The sequence below is a fragment of the Bos grunniens genome, chromosome 10 (assembly GCF_055505025.1).
Source record: "Bos grunniens cultivar Pamir isolate PY7600 chromosome 10, Bosgru_T2T1.0, whole genome shotgun sequence".
NCBI lineage: Eukaryota > Metazoa > Chordata > Mammalia > Artiodactyla > Bovidae > Bos > Bos grunniens.
This window is the reverse complement of record NC_141174.1, coordinates 6,983,753-6,999,743: the sequence shown is the minus strand read 5'-3', so window position 1 is coordinate 6,999,743 and position 15,991 is coordinate 6,983,753. Positions and strand designations below refer to the sequence as shown.

Below are 15,991 nucleotides of genomic sequence, written 5' to 3'. Positions count from 1 at the left end.
TACGGTTGCCGGAGGGGAAGGGTGAGGGAAAGAACCTGCATTTTCAACAAGATCCTAGGTGATCTTTATGCATACTAAAGGTAAAGGAGCATTGCCCTAGATACACATTTTCATTTTGCAGATAAGGTAATTAGGAGAAATCATTTGCCCTGCCCGCGGTTGGTACAGCAAACTAGGGGAGGGTTTTGGGGTGTGAACCCAGGTGTTAGGTGTCTCCATCGTGAGCTGCCCGTCTTGGCTACATATGGCCCTCAGTACAAAGAACTGTCAATTATTGTAAGTGACTGCAACCATGATGCAAATGGGAAAAAAAAAAAAAAATCCCTCCATGGACTAATTAAGGAAAGAAGAATATATATTATTTTTAAATAAGAATTATAAAATACTTTAAAATAAAAATCACTTTTTAGAGCAAAAGGACTTGAGTAATTAATACTGATAATGTGTTCCTACTTTAATGAATATATATAAATTTACTTGTCATAAAGATCTTGTAGAAACCTTTAGAAATATATATACCAGTCAAGCAATACATTTTCTCAAGGAGACTGCCCTATGGTATTTCTTTTGCTTTGTTTTACTTGGTTAATCCTTTTATCAAAAACTGAACAAAAGTAAACTTTTTATAGACATTAAGTATCATAAATTCTAAGATAGTAAAATTAGCTTTAATGTGATTTTCCCATTCAGAAAAGCAATTTGATTGATGTCAAAACATTTAAATATGGTTAGAGCATATAGAATGTTCTAAAAACAAAACAAAACTTTTCTTTTTAACTAAAGAAAATGCCTAGAAGAATCTGCAACCTAATCTGTACCCATTCAGCTATTCATTACCAAACGCAAAGACCTTTGAGCCAAAAGCACACTTTATTAATAAAGATTGGCTTAAACAATTTTTGTGTGGACATTTCAGTTTCTTAATCTTTATGGAAGAATATGGCTACATCTCCCCTATTACCATAAATATTTTCCTATCAGGTAAAATATTTAAACATCTATTTTCAAAGAGTAGAAACTGTATATTTAAGTTAAGCAAAATCATTTAAAATGAGGTAGTTCTCACATTTATCATAATTCAAAACTACAATAAAAAGTCCTCATGTGGAGTTACAGTGTTGTGTTCTACTACATACTAGTATCTTTTAAAAAAAATTTGAATCATTATTAATTTAAGTAAGTAATTATTTGGGTCCTTATTGACTAAGATTTTATTCCCCCCTCAAGGAAGCTTGGGGCTTTCCAGGTGGCACAGAGGTAAAGAATTCACCTGCTGTGCAGGAGACACAGGAGACATGGGTTTGATCCCTGGGTTGGGAAGATCACCCAGAGAAGGAAATGGCAACCCACTCCTATATTCTTGCCTGGGAGATCCTACAGACAGAGGAGGCTGGCGGGCTACAGTCTATGGGGTCGCAAAGAGTTGGACACAACTTAGTAACTAACAGCAGCAGCAGCAATGAACCATGAGAAATAATTGTTTTCTAAGCTAGTGTCATTTGTCTTATTTGAGCTAGTAACTATCTTCATTGATTTTGGATGAACTATCTCCTTAGCTGTTACACTTATGCCAAATTAATTTCACATCAAGAATATCTCCCTAAAAGTATATCTTTCACCCATATCCTTTACTACAGGTTTATATGATTTTTATCATAATTTACTCTCCACTCAACCCTTATAAGATTTTCTTTCTCATTCTCACAATCGGGATATATTGTACTGTTTGAATCTACAAATCCCATTAAACTATTTCTAAGTCACAGGCTGCAAATCAGAACTGGCTGTGCTGAATTTAGAACAAGAATAAAATGCCCCAAAGGGGGAAAAAAAAAAAAAGACACTTCAAGAGATAATGAACAGAGCTTCCTACTTAGGAAATGCTTGAAATCTAAAACTTGAAATTGAGATCCAAATGTTGCTGCAAACATTTTGAAAATAAAAGTGCACACACTTTTGATATTTAAGATGTTAATTTAAAAATAACTTGAAAGGGCCTTTCCTCAATTTGGCCTGTGCTAACTACAGAAAATAGAAAAAGAAGAAAAGGGAATCAGATCTATAAATGGAGAGAGAAAAACAGATTTCCGGAGAAAGGGAGAGAGGAGAAAGGAGGCCGTTGAGCAGGTAACATTTCAAACCTGGAAAAACACAGTAGTTAGAAGCATATATTAACAAGGACAAATGTCCTTTGATTGCTGTGAGTGGAAGAAACAGGGGTGCTTTAAACATCCCGGCTTATATATAATGACCCACACAAACTTCATTAAAAGAACATTACAGCTGTTTCAGGAAATTCACAGTTCAGGGTGAAATATACCATATGTCCGCGATACCTACGCACAGCAGGGTGCATGGAGATAGCTATTAGGCTGACTCCCTGTTGTGCCCAGGTACTGCATGACATATGGCGCCTTTCACCCTTGACTAACATTTCCTTCCTTGCATTGTTTCCTGCAGTAAGTTGAATGTCTTCTGAATATTGTTTCCCAGTCTAAGGATTGAGTTTTCATCGACCACTATCCCCCATGACAACACACATATATGCATTCATATATGTATGTTGACATTCCAAGTGTTGGCTGTCGGGGAAAGTTTACTACTATGTTGACATAAGCATTTATTAAACTTTAGTCCTCAATGAATACGGTCAAAAGATATATTTATATTCCTTAGCATATCTTCTGTAGGGGAAAAAAAATCACAAGGACAATGAGCTTCTCCTTGTGCAGAGAGATTTTTCTCTGGGTAACCTATTGTACTTGGCAATACATCACCATACATCATCTAATCAATCTGGGAACAAGTTTAACATAAAACAATGACAATATTGTTGTAGGTGGGCTGCAAAATGGAACAAGGTGTTATCTCTAAACTAAAGAAGGAAATGTTATAGATAATGAGAGAGGGGGGAAAAAATGTGGTTAACCAAGAAGGACTCTTAGGAATGAAATACAAGAAATTCAGCATTTTCTTCACCATCTGAAGCAAATGTATTTTCTGAAGTTCATCCTAATATTCAGGGGCTTTCCTGGTACTCAGAGGTAAAGAATCCACTTGCAATGCATGAGACACAGGAGATGCGAGATTCAATTTCTGGGTTGGGAAGATCCAATATGCAAACATACTTCTGACCAAATTTATTGAGGACTAAAGTTTAATATAATGCGTATGTCAAAATAATAGTCAACTTCCTCCCCCTCCGACAGTCAGCGTTTGATCAAATGTCTACATTCGATGAATATTCAGGTAAGAAATATTGTATAACCCTACTTGCTATCCCCAGTGTGTAAGACTCGGCTAGAACACTTTTGTTCATTATTTCCATTAATTCTTTTTTTTCCCATTTGTTTAACTGAAGTATAGTTGATTTAAATATTTTAGGCATATAGCAAAGTTATACACATACATACACATGTTCTTTTTTACATTATATTTCCTTATAGGTTATTATAAATGATACTGAATATAGGTTATTATAAATGATACTGAATATAGGTACCTGTGTTATACACTAGGTTCTTGCTATCTATTTTAAATATACTAGTATCTATCTATTAATAAAGAGAAGGAAATGGCAACCCACTCCAGTACTCTTGCCTGGAAAATTCCATGGATGGAGGAGCCTGTTAGGCTACAGTCCACGGGGTCGCAAAGAGTCGGACATGGCTGAGCGACTTCACTTTATTTCTATAGTTTCTTTTGGAGAAGAAAATGACAACCCACTCCAGTGTTCTTGCCTGGAGAATCCCGTGGACAGAGGGGCCTGGTGGGCTACAGTCTATGGGGTTGCAGAGAGTCCGACACGACTAAACAACACACACACACACACACACACACACATGCCTGTTAACAGCAAATTCCTAATGGATCTCTCCCCTTCCCTTTCCCGTTTGATTCTGTAAGTTTGTTTTCTCTGTCTGTGAGCCTATTTCTGCTTTGTAATAAGTTCTTTTGTATTACTGTCTATAGGACTGTCTATGTTGCTGCAAATGACATTATTTCATTCTTTTTTATGGCTAATATTCCATTGTGTGTGTGCACATAAACATATCATATATATGTATAGCATATTTTCTTTATCCATTCATCTGGTGATGGACACAGGTTGTTTGTGTGTCTTGTCTACAATAAATTGTGCTGCTATGAACATTGTGGGGGCATGTTTCTTTTTGAATTAGAGTTTTCATCTTTTCCAGATAAATTACCAGTACTGGGATTGCTGAGTCCTCACCAGTATTCTTATTTGTAGATTTTTTAATGATGGCCATTCTGACCACTGTGAAGTGACACCTCATGGAAACTTTGATTTGCATTTTTCTAAAAATTAGTGATACTGAGCATTTTTTCATGTGTTTGTTGGCCATATGGATGCCTTCTTTGGTGAAATGTCTATTTAGGTCTTCTTCTCATTTTTTGATTGGGTTGTTTGTTTTTGATATTGAGCTGTATAAGATGATTGTATATTTGGAAATCTATCCCTTGTTGATCATGCTGTTTGAAAGTGTTTTCTCCCACCGTGTAAGTTGTCTCATTTTGTATATGGTTTCCTTTGCTGTGCAAGACCTTTTTAACGTTTAATTAAGTTTCACTTATTTTTGTTTTTATTTCCATTATTCTAGGAGATGAATCCAAAAATATGGCTGTGATATATATCAAAGAGTGTTCTGACTATGCTTTTCTCTAGGAGTGTTATAGTATCCAGTTTTACATTTAAATCCTGACTTCAGTTTATTTTTGTATATGGTGTTAGAGAATGCTCTAATTTAATTCTCTGACATGTATCTGTCTAGTATTCCCAGTACTATTTATTGAAGAGATTCTCTTTTCTCTGTTGGATATTCTTGCCACCATTTTATAGATTAATTGACCATATGTGTGTGAATTTATTTCTGAGCTTTCTAAATTGCTCCGCTGATCTACGTGTCTGTTTTTGCACGAGTTACACACTTTTCTGATCGGTATAGCTTTGTAGTATAGTATGCACTCAGGGAATGTGCTTCCTTAAGCCCCATTCTTCTTTGTCGAGACTGTTTGGGCTATTTGAGTTCTTTTGTGTTTCCATACAAATTTTCTTTTTTTTTCTGTTGTTTCAGTTCTGTGAAAAATGCCATGGGTAAATTTATAGGCAATCTGTAGATTGCCTTGGGTAGTATGGTCATTTTAACAATATTGATTCATTCAGCCTAAGCATATTCAGGTTTTTTTTTTTTTTTTTCATCAGTGTCTTATAGTTTTTTGGAGTACATACAGGTCTTTTGCCTCCTTTAAGCACGCCAGCATACTTTTGGTCTCTTTTTCTCACAATAGGGAGATTTGTATAAAGAGATAAGACATAAGATACATTTAACCTGCATTTTAAGAAAGTACATTTATTATATTTTTAATCCCAAGGCCTCTGGAAATAACAAAATAGGTACCACCAACCATATTTCACTCATTTTGGTTGGTTAAAAGGAAAACAAAACCTAAAATGCTTCAGCCTTCTTCCCTCGCTTATGCAATGACTTAATCCTCACTCATTTTTCTCTCACCAAATTCCCAAGACACAGCACTGAGTGGAGAAAAGTATAGAGAAAAGGGAAAAGATGGCAAGGAAAGAAATTGAAGAATAAGAAAAAATTAGACCAATGGGAGAGGTCAGAAAAGGCACCACATATCTTCAGGGGGATGTAACTGCTGGGCCACTGAATTCTGTGTATGACATGCCACCCTGCGCTTGGTCACTCAGGGAAAAGGCTCGCCAACACCTAATGTGAACTAAGAACATATCATCTGTGTGTTCAAAGCAGAGTCCTGGTGGGGATGGAACACAAGGCAGCTTATAGCAGAGCAAAGACATGAACCCGGAGGAAAAGGAATCTGCTGGAGTTGAAGTTCTGCTAATTTCTTCTCATTGTGTGGTCTTGGCCAGTTTACCTGACCTGACCTTCAATTGCTTATGAAGACTCCTTCATTGAAAGAATCATACTTAAGTAGAGTACCGTGGGAAGACTGAGATCGCCCACATGAAAAGCATATTGAAATGCATTATGCATACGTTCGGCAAGTCCTCCAATCTCGCGGCTCAGCAGCAGTGAGGTGAAAAGCTTCTGAGACACCATTTCCTATGAGCTGGTGAAGTTTTCCAGCTGGGGTGCAAAGGCTTTTGCCAGGATTGGCCCAGAGTGTTTGCTGAGAAAAAATTAAAATGAAAATAGCCTAAGTTTATTTAACTATCTTAACTTTCCCAAAAATGTATTTCTTTCATGTCATATATGATTTATTCCTAAACTACCAGGAATCTTTTAAACCAGATATTCTCCCCACTTTCTGAGCATGCCCCAGTCATGAGAAATCAGACATCCTACTTAAAACAATCTGCTTGTTGACCGAGAAAGAATTAGAGCCCAATCAGCTTATTCTCAGTCCAGAGAAGTTTCAATCTGTAGTTTAGACTGAGTGTGTGTTAGTCATTCAGTCGTGTTCAACTCTTTGTGATGCCATGGACGATATCCCACCAGGTTCCTCTCTCCATAAGATTCCCCAGGCAAGAGTACTGGAGCGGGTTGCCATGCCCTTCTCCAGGAGATCTTCCCAACCCAGGAATTGAACCTGGGTCTCCTGCATTGCAGGCAGATTTTTAAATGTCTAGGCCACTAGGGAAGCCCTGACACTGAGTAAGTTCACTTCAGCTACTCAGACATGTCTGATTCTTTGTGACCCCATGCACTGCAGCATGCCAGGGTTCCCTGCCCATCACCAACTCTTGGAGCCTACTCAAATCAATGCCTGTTGAGTTGGCAATACCATCCAACCGCCCCATCCTCTATCATCCCCTCTCCTCCCACTTGGAATCTTTCCCAACATCATGGTCTTTTCTAATTAGTCCGTTCTTGCCATCAGGTGGCCAAAGTATTGGAGCTTCAGCATCAGTCCTCCCAGTGAATATTCAGGACTGATTTTCTTTAAGATTGACTGGTTGGATCTCCTTGCAGTCCAAGGGACTCTCAAGAGTCTTCTCCAACACAACAGTTCAAAAGCATCAATTCTTCAGTGCTCAGTTTTCTTTATGGTCCAACTCTCACATATATACATGACTATTGGAAAAACCATAGCTTTGACTAGATGACTTATGGACCTTTGTCAGTAAGTAATATCTCTGTTTTTAATATGCTGTCTAGGGTGTCATAGCTTTCCTCCCAAGAAGCAAGTGTCTTTAAATTTCATGGCTGCTGTCACCCTCTGTAGTGATTTTGGAGCCCAAGAAAATAAAGTCTCTCACAGTTACCACTGTTTCCCCATCTATTCGCCATGAAGAGATGGGACTGGATGCCATGATCTTTATTTTTTGAATGTTTAGCTTTAAGCCAACTTTTCCACTCTCCTCTTTCATCTGCATCAAGAAGCTCATTAGTTCCTCTTCACTTTCTGCCATAAGGGTTGTGTCATCTGCATGTCTGAGGTGATTGATATTTCTCCCAGCAATCTTGATTCCAGCTTGTGCTTCATCCAACCAGGCATTTCACATGATACACTCTGCATATACGTTAAATAAGCAGGGTGACAATATACAGCCTTGACTTACTCCTTTTCCTATTTGGAAACAGTCTGTTGTTCCATGTCCAGTTCTAACTGTTGCTTCCTGACCTGAATACAGATTTCTCAGGAGGCAGAACAGGTGGTCTGGTACTCCCATCTTTTTAAGAATTTTCCACAGTTTGTTGTGATCCACACAGTCAAAGGCTTTGGCATAGTCAATAAAGCAGAAGTAGATGTTATTTTGGAATTGCTTTTTCTATGATCCAACAGATGTTGGCAATTTGATCTCTGGTTCCTCTGCCTTTTCTAAATCCGGCTTGATCCTCTGGAAGTTCTCAATGCACGTAATGTTAAAGCCTGGCTTGAAGAATTTTGAGCATTAATTTACTAGTATGTGAGATGAGTGCAATTGTGTGGTAGTCTGAGCATTCTTTGGCATTGCCTTTCTTTGGGATTTGGATGACAACGGACCTCTTCTAATCTTATGGCCACTGCTGGGTTTTCCAAGTTCACTGGCATGTTGAGTGCAGCACTTTAACAATATCATCTTTTAGGATCTGAGATAGCTCAGCTGGAATTCTATCACATCCACTAGCTTTGTTCATAGTGATACTTTCTAACACCCACTTGACTTCACACTCCAGGATGCCTGGCTCTAGGTGAGTGATCACACCATCATGGTTATCTGGGTCATTATGATCTTTTTTTTTTGTATAACTTTTCTGTGTATTGTTGTCAGCTTTTCTTAATATCTTCTGCTTCTGTTAGGTCCATACTGTTTCTGTCCTTTTTTAGAATGTGCCATTTTCTTTATAGAAAAGAGAGATGACTTAAGCTGCAGCTTGTCCCCCTTGGGGTTAGGGAGCTGTATTTGAGTCATGGGTATAGAAATTTATCAACCTCACTTTTGCCAAATTGTCCATTCAATAACTGTCAAGTTTCATTTCTGTCTTTCACTTGAGGTGTTTAGAGGCAGGTGAGTTCTACATCTCCTCTTTTTAGCAGCCTGATTATCAAAAGGTATGTAAGCCTAGCCTATGGTAAAGTAAGGGACAAAACATGTCAGAGGCTAAAATAACAGTCTTATATCCATGGCATGGCAGGTCTGACCTTGTCCTTGTCATTTTTATTTGGGGACCAAGACTGACAGATAACAACTAAATGGAGCATTGCCAGAGGCCATGGCAGAGGGCAAAGGGGAAGAACCCGAGAAGTCTTCTAGTGGCACTTTGATGCTCAGGCAGGAACTGCCTCTCACAACGTACTAACCACAAACACCAAGATACAACATCCCATGAAAGATGAAGAGTCAGAGGAATGTGCTGCAAAGCATTAATAACTCCCTTCATATTTCACAATGAAAGCAGGCCTCAGAAAAATTTCCCACACAGGCAAACATGTATTAGCAATCAACCACAAAGTCAGTCATATGTCTATTTATTTCCTTATCATATTTTTTTGTAAAGCCCAATTTTCATTTGGGCTTTTCTACACTTTTTGGCCAATCCAATAGAGTCCAGTCAGAAGACATAGTCCTGCATGCTGTAGGAAGAACACAGGAAATGACTCTCCAGACCTGGTCAAAAGGTTTTTAGTTTGCTGAGCTGGCTGGATTATCTGAGCTACAGAACCCAAATAATTATGGTGGTAGGGCCGTGACATATCTTGAACCTTATCCGTTTCATCTATAAAAAGTAATCTCTAGCAAACTATATACTAATTAACAAAACATTTGGTGTCAGTTTCAATAAGGAGTTTGAAAAACCTGAATAGTCACCTCTGGCAGTAGAGTTCTATTTAGTAAATCAAATGCTGACTGACTGTCCCTTGCTGCAAAACAAGTCACCTTACAGCTCAATAGCATACAAAAATAAACATGTATTTCTCATGCTTCTAGCATGTGCAGCTCATGGGGGTGAGTCTTTCACCAGTCTGTGAGTTGGCTCTGCTCCACACATCTCCCCTCTTTCTCCTAGGAGTAACAGACTTCCAGGAATGTTCTTCTCTAACTAAGGCAGAAGCACAAGAACTCAACCAGAAACATGCAAGGAGTCCTGAAACCCAAGCTCAGAACTGGTGCACGTCCATCACTGGGCCTAAGCAAGTCCCACAGCTGAAATGCGTAAGTCGCTCAGTCATGCCTAACTCTTTGTGATCCTGTGGACTGTTGCCTGCCAGGGTCCTCTGTCCATGAAGTTCTCTAGGCAAGGTTAGGATCAAAAGGTAGGAAAGCTCCAGAAGGGCATTTCAAAGTAACATGGAATTGAGAAGGGGTATTGAACTCAGGTCTCCTGCATTGCAGGCAGTCGCTTTACCCTCTGAGCCACCAAGGAAGCCCTACAGAATAATTCCAGGGCTTCCCTGGTAGCTCAGTTGGGAAAGAATCCTCCTGCAATGCAGGAGACTCCAGTTCGATTCCTGGGTCAGGAAGATCCCCTGGAGAAGGAAAAGGCTAAGCACTCCAGTACTCTTAGGCTTCCCTGGTGGCTCAGAGGGTTATGGAATTTAGAAAGATGGTAACAATAACCCTGTGTACAAGACAGCAAAAGAGACACTGATGTATAGATCAGTCTTATGGACTCTGTGGGAGAGGGAGATGGTGGGGAGATTTGGGAGAATGGCATTGAAACATGTATAATATCATGTATGAAACGAGTCGCCAGTCCAGGTTCGATGCACGATACTGGATGCTTGGAGCTGGTGCACTGGGACAACCCAGAGGGAGGGTATGGGGAGGGAGGAGGGTTCAGGATGGAGAACACAGGTATACCTGTGGCGGATTCATTTCGATATTTGGCAAAACTAATACAATATTGTAAAGTTTAAAAATAAAATAAAATTTAAAAAAAAAAAAAAAAAGGAATCTCTCTGCGATGAAGCAGATCTTGGTTCAGTCCCTGGGTTGGGAAGATCCTCTGGAGGAAGGAATGACAACCCACTCAGTATTCTTGCTTGGAGAATCCCCATGAACAGAGTGGGCTATAATCCCTGGGGTCACAGAGTCAGACATGACTGAGACACTAAGCACAACACAGCACAGAATAACTGCAGGGATGACCGCACACTCCTGTTGCTGCTGCTAAGTCACTTGAGTCGTGTCCAACTCTGTGTGACCCCATAGATGGCAGCCCACCAGGCTCCCCCGTCCCTGGGATTCTCCAGGCAAGAACACTGGAGTGGGTTGCCATTTCCTTCTCCAATGGAGGAAAGTGAAAAGTGAAAGGGAAGTTGCTCAGTCCTTTCTGATTCTTCGTGACCCCATGGACTACAGCCCACCAGGCTCCTCCCTCCATGGGATTTTCAAGGCAAGAGTATTGGAGTGGGGTGCCATCGCCTTCTCCTACAGAACAAATAAAAATTGACTCACATATTCATACATCACTTTGCTTTTCATTCCAGTTTTCAAATTTCAAAATCCCACTGCTTACAGTGGGTTCTGATTTGTGCAGAACCCCATCACGTGACTCCTAGCTGGGGTCTCTGACAATTACTGCTTTAGTAAAAATCAGTATTTTCTGATAGCTCTAAAGTGTACTAGGCAGAACAAAGGAAAGGAATTAGATCATTCTTCCAGCAGCTTGAAGCAGAATAAGGCATCAAGATAAAGGACTTAATTCTACAGCTATTCTGAGTTAAGATCAAAGACAGTCAATTCTTCAGAACATGAAACAAAAAGGTGATATGACATTTTGTCCCCTTCATGTATAAAATTATACAGATGACTCACATTTGTTTGACCATATACCTGTAGTTTATGCTTTACAGAGCCTGGGCTAATAGAAAAGAAAAATTGATTCCCTGTGAGATGTTTAAAAATCAGTGGGTTGGAATGTTGCTCCGAGTACATAAGTTTCACAAAGAATAAAAAGGTTCTGAAGAGAATTTTAGCTTCGTCTGATATCTGGTCATATTGTAACCATAAAAGTCTGTTTGTAGGGAGAAGGGTCTGGGGAGTGACAAAGTGCTATGTTCTCCTGATCAGGAAGTCCCAGAATAAGCTTGAATAATCCACGTGAAAACTACAAGATGTATCGTTATTTTCTCTGAATTTTATTAAAGCAATTTTAAAGTTTATTGGCAGCAGATAAAAGGTGGTATTACAACCTGGTTCGTGTTGGTTTCTGCCACATAAAGGAGATCTAACACTGATTTTGTGCAGGAAGCATATGCCCCCTTAATTACACAGAGCATTAAGTTACTAACAGGAGAATCGAGACCCATATGGCTCTTTAGGATCAGCAGTCAGAAGGGAACAGAGAGTAGGATTTCCGTGCTTTCTAACTAACAGAGATGCTGTGCAACAGAAGTTTCTTTTATAACTAGAAACCAGTGCAGAATTTCATCTTTTAACTCGGCTCATTCAAAAGCTTTTTACATTGTTCTAAGAATGGCTGTGGTACTGTAACACCCACTTAGATCGTTTTGACCCAGTCTGTCATATCTGTGGACTAGCACTTACTGGACTGCATCATGATGTCACCGTTCATCTACTCACAGAAGCGTGGGCTCTTCTAGGTCAAGGGCTCCAGCTTAGGCAGTTGAGTTTATTTGTCCTCAATCTGAACACACTCTTCCTTAAGACTGAGTCATCTTTGATGTCTCTAAAGACTGGATGAGGTTTATCCCAAAGCTCTCATTATGTTACTATAGAGAAAGTTAACATGTAGAAATAATGAAAAAAATGTGAATATTATTTTCTTCTTATATATAATAGATATTGATGATGAAAGATAATAAGTGACCAGAACGTGAGTGCTGTTTAGAGGGTGAAAAGGGACCAAGTGGCTTTATTTTGAAGTTGATGTTGATCCCAGGATAGGATTTTGGAGACCTATTTTTCAAAGATGACTTTAATAGACCGTTTTAACTTCTAAGTCATGAGATTCTCAAAGGTGCAATATTGAAGCTTTTTTTTACAACTTTAAAATAATGTTTATAATACCTGCGTGTTTATGGTCCTTATGAAGATGCAGCTACAGAAAGATGATCCTTGATAGATAAAGCACAAAGTAAGGGGATCTAAACCATTATATTCCCTAACACACACACGTCTTTCACTTCATTCTTTAAAACTGTTTCATTAAGTTCAATGAAGTATCAGAAAGACCTACTCGTGCTTTTATCTTATTTATGGTGCTTCATGGAAAAGTCAAATTTTCTTTAGTTCTGAAACATCAGAATTACATTTTCAAGTAGAGGAAAGGATTTAAAGGGATATCACTACTTCTTCAAACAAATAATAATATACATAATTAAAATTATTATTTATCAAAGTTACTATATTAAGCAGCCTTTTTCAACTCAAAATGTATCATGGGTCATTGAACATAATGATAATCATAATTTAATACATGTGAAGTAAGAGAATGGATAATGACTAAAAGTGAAATTAAATCAACAGTTCTTTGAAATAAATGTGTAATTTAATTTAAAATAAATGTGTAATTACTGTATCATTAAAATAAATGTTATATATTTGTAAAAATTGTGTATGTGTGTCCTATATACACACAAGAAGATAATGTTTAATAGGCATATAATTTTGGAGATTGCTTATAACAATTTTGATTCTGTCTCATCTCAAGGATCCACTTATTAGTTTAGTTGAATGTGAGATGCCTAAGAATGTAATACAAAGACATCATTTTGTTCACATGTGGGAATTTGTTGATTACATTTTACTAACCTTTGCCAAATGTGATTACAACACTACGTGGTTCCATTTCACTGAGTTTTGTTATGAAAAATTTTTCTGAAACGTATTGCCACTTTACACCAGCCACTGGGAAACAAGCCCAGGAATCTCAGTGTACACCTGCGTGTGCTGCATTTATGTACATATGGAGAATAAAACTTCAAGGGCAGTGTACAGCCATGGTGCCTTTAACTGTGGTCCCCAAACTGGATAAGTCCCAAGGAGTAGGAGATTAGGGAGAAGGTAAAGAGTTACAATGAAGTACATGTGGAAAGTATCTTCTCACTTGTAAAGAAATAAGCACACTTTTAAATTATTCTCATTGTTCTTTAAGGTAAGAAATATATTCCTCAGTTTTATTTTGTTCTCGAATTCATTTTCTCAATTAAAACAAAAATAGGCCTTGGAAATATAAGTAATTAAAAGACAATAATAAAACCAAATAAGCAAAGAATAGAAAGTTTATGCTACATTTACCATAATAATTGAATCTTCTAGATGCTATGGAATAAATAAAAAAAAAATATGTTGTACAAAAGTCTCCATAATCTGTTCTGATCCCAGTGCTACATTCTTGCTAATACATGCCATATCCTGTATTTTGGCTGGACTGCACCAGACTGCAAGCAGTTATCAAAACCGGTGTCCTTATTCCACCTTCACAACGGAGTTGCCTGGAACTTTCCTGGTAACTTCCTACTCATATTTTCAACCCCAAATCAAATGACCCCATGGAACAAAACCCATCCAGGCTTTTGTGGGCATCAGTCCCTGCCCCTCAGCATATGGTAGCACATGCCCCCTCTGTTATCGCTCCTGTGACATGTAAAAGTCAAAATTATTCACCATCCTCTTAGACTGCAAGACTGTAAATGTAAAGAAATGTTATATTTACTTTTTAACAGACCTTTCCTTTTGTTGTTGCTGTTGAGGGGCTAAGTTATGTCTGACTCTCTTCCGATCCCACGGATTGTGGCCTGCCAGGCCTCTCTGTCCATGGAATTTTCGAGGCAGGAGTACTGGAATGAGTAGCCATTTCCTTCTTCAGGGAAATCTTCCCGACCAACTCAGGGATCAAACCTGCATCTCCTGTGTCTCCTGCACTGGCATTACCACTGAGCTACTTGGGAAGCAACAGACCCTTCAGAAACCTCATTAAGCAACATGTTCGATACCAAATTTAACAATTTAACCATTTAAATTTTAAAAGTGTAGAAACTTTCTAACTCTTCTAGTCTAATACAAAGCCATATTTTTAAAAGGAAAGGTGTCTTTAAATCTACATACAAGTGGCATAATCAGATTATCGTATTGTGCTCTACAAGATCATTTTAATGTAGTGGAATTGATATTTATCTCTCTAATGTAAAGCGCCAGCTTCACTCAACCTATAAAATCCCTGACAATATAGTTCATACCATAGAACTCTGGGACTCAACAAACCAACTCCAGTAACCAACGAAAACAAACATCAATAAATGCTTGATTATGTCTATGTTAACAAATGGCAACTGGCATATATTCCCTAATTATTATGTAACATAAATAATTGTATGATTTTTTTTCTCTTTTTTGTATGCCTTAATGTTCTCTAGTTTGGTAAACTGTCACAGAGTACTTATTCCTTTTGTCTAAATTCCGTTCCTAGCCATTTTGCTGAGAATATTTTACATACCTTTAAAGATTCAGTTTACCCTTTCCCAAGTAAATTCTCGCACACCATTTCCATCCCTCCACCCCAAGCTAAGTTAAACACTTCCAACTCTATGTTTACACCAAACTTAATAAACAATAACGCAAAATGTACAGCTCACTGAATTATCACTGGTATCTCAAAATATGATACCTTTACTTGAAAAGTGCCACACAATCTTCATGTGTATATCCCCCCATTTTCTGATAGAACTCTGCATACAGTAATGTGAAAGTGAAAGTCGCTCAGTCACGTCCAACTCTTTGCGACCCCGTGGATTATGCAGTCCATGGAATTCTCCAGGCCAGAATACTGGTGTGGGTAGCCTTTCTTGTCTGCAGGGGATCTTCCTAACCCAGGGATTGAACCCAGGTCTCCTGCATTGGAGGCGGATTCTTTACCAGCTGAGCCACCAGGGAAGCCCATAGTGGATTCTCAATAAATATTTTGCACATAGTAGATTCCCGACAAAAGTGGATTTAATGAACTAATGAGTGAATGAATGGTGTTAAAGACAAGCACACACACCAAATCAGGGTGCTGTGGTCCTTTCTGTGGCATGAGTGTGCAAGCAGAAAACTGTGAGCAAGATCAAATGTATAAATGCTGCTTCTAAGCCATTTGATCACTGCATACTGCCTGACTCTTAAGCACAAGTCGAAGTCCACTGAACACTGTAGGAACTCAGTAAATAATAAAAAAGGATGAAAAGGCTATTTTACTAAATTGACTACTTATTCTAAACCTTGATCTTTTTGAGAAAAACACACTCACATCAAAGTAAATATCACTGACATAATTAAAATTCAAAGATCAAAAATATATTCAGTTATTATACCATACGTTATTAGGATACAAATACCCTTGCTTGCATGATGTGCTATAGAAACTGGGAAGAGAGCTCACATTTGCATACCAATGTGTAAGTCACCAAAAGGAACAGTTATAGAAAGGTATCTTTACCTACTATAAGAGGAAAAAGGGAAATTCTTTGAAGCCATATTGTTTGATTAGAAGTCAAGAAATAGTTGAATAAAAATGCAATGCAGTTTCCTTAATACACTTACTATAAAAAAGCAGTC

General features: G+C 38.3%; 1 long non-coding RNA gene across 9 annotated transcripts in view; it reads right to left on the bottom strand.

The window, feature by feature from the left end:
• Positions 1-15,991, bottom strand: part of LOC147363893 (uncharacterized) — a 207,239-nt gene that overhangs the window by 171,223 nt on the left and 20,025 nt on the right. For 2 of the 9 annotated variants that reach the window (XR_015133600.1, XR_015133592.1), the window contains one exon: positions 1,461-6,174. The exons of the other annotated variants lie outside the window; for them this stretch is intronic. This is a non-coding gene — a long non-coding RNA (uncharacterized LOC147363893). Of the gene's footprint in view, positions 1-1,460; positions 6,175-15,991 lie in introns of those variants that run through there. 9 annotated transcript variants of the gene reach the window in all.